Source organism: Austrofundulus limnaeus, unplaced genomic scaffold, assembly GCF_001266775.1.
Source record: "Austrofundulus limnaeus strain Quisiro unplaced genomic scaffold, Austrofundulus_limnaeus-1.0 Scaffold281, whole genome shotgun sequence".
NCBI classification, from domain to species: Eukaryota; Metazoa; Chordata; class Actinopteri; order Cyprinodontiformes; family Rivulidae; genus Austrofundulus; species Austrofundulus limnaeus.
This window is the reverse complement of record NW_013952683.1, coordinates 550,294-551,904: the sequence shown is the minus strand read 5'-3', so window position 1 is coordinate 551,904 and position 1,611 is coordinate 550,294.

Below are 1,611 nucleotides of genomic sequence, written 5' to 3'. Positions count from 1 at the left end.
GTTCTTTAAAGGAGGCCTTCCGTGGTCAAGGTCAAAGGCAGGTGGAACGTTTATTCCACCCAGGGTGACCACTACAGATTGATTGATTGATTGATTGATTGATTGATTGATTGATTGATTGATTGATTGAGACGGCGGACTATAAACACTGCTACTAACTCAAACTAATTGACCTTTTTCATAACTTGTAAAATGTTAAAGATGGGTTTGTTTCCAACAGTAAGGCTGTTGTGTAGAAACATGTCTTTGGGATGATGCTGAGCTGATCTAATTGTCTGTGGTGACCATCTTCAAATGTGAATCAGCTGTAGACATTTGACATCTACATGTAAGGATTACTTTCTGAGAGTCTTATTAAAGTCTGGTGTTTTAGAAAAATATTTCACAGAGAGACAGAGTTCATTTTAATATTCAATGCAAAATAAATAAAAGATCTTGTGAGGTCAGCCAACAGGCAGAGTAGACGTTGGACGTGACTTTCAATAGCTTCAACTATTTTATTTTAATTTTATCTTATTTTACTGCCAATAGACAAACCAATGTTGTACTGAAACATATCCCTTTGTTGTGTTTGCTGAGGTGGTTTAGGCCAGGTGTATTGAATGTTGTTGACACCAAAAATTAGTTAGTTGTAGATGTGCAGCCAGTGCTTCCTTTCTGGGAGTGCCGTTAAAATCAGAGTAGTAGTTCATGAGATACAGTAAATTGGTAACATGACAGACAAATGGACACACAAATACATGTGGGGGGTGGGGGTGGGGGTGACCATTTTTGGCAATACACATGTATGGGGACCAACTGGTACATTCGGGAGCCTAAGCCAGAAATGTCATTAGATTGGGGCTTAGGAATTAACTGTAGGCTAAATTTAGGATCAGGATAGGTTTAGGGTTAGGGGTCAGGGTGATGTAGGAGTGAATTGATATCAATGCAATGTCCCCATAAAGATAGCTGTACTAGACCAAGCTGAAACACAAACTGACCTTTGCACTCCTGGCCTTTATTTGGAATTGCTCTTTACACACAACCTGAGCATGTATTTAGAAACAAATAAAAAATACTGTACTTTATATGGCTAAAGGAAGATAATGAAATGAAGACTTGTACTTAGGGAACTAACTATTGAAGCTAACTCCCATTAACATTTTTTTTATTTTGTTAATTCATTTTTTTATTTTAAGAAAGCCATTACAGTCCAGCTGCAGCACGTGGAAGCAGGCTGTTATTCTGTCAGTATAACCCCTAACAGGAGGAGTAAATACGATGCACATTGCTGGTATTAATGAAGGTCTGCTTCTTTATGAGGAAACAGAATTTTTTTCCCCTCTCAGCTAAATTACAGGTGCACGCTTTCTCATAATGAATCACAAAAAAAATGCTCTCTTTTCCTTTGTATTCAGCATCTAATTGCCTTGAATGCAATTTTAAAACCATCTTCATTTTGAGAAAAGCTAAAAGTCGTTTTATTTTTAACTAAATGTTTAAAAGTAAAGTTGCAGAACAAAAAAGATAATGGAATCATCCAGTTATTTGCACAGTTGTGTAACAAATCAAAGAACACACGAATTAATGAACAGAGTGACAACACACACACACACACACACACACACA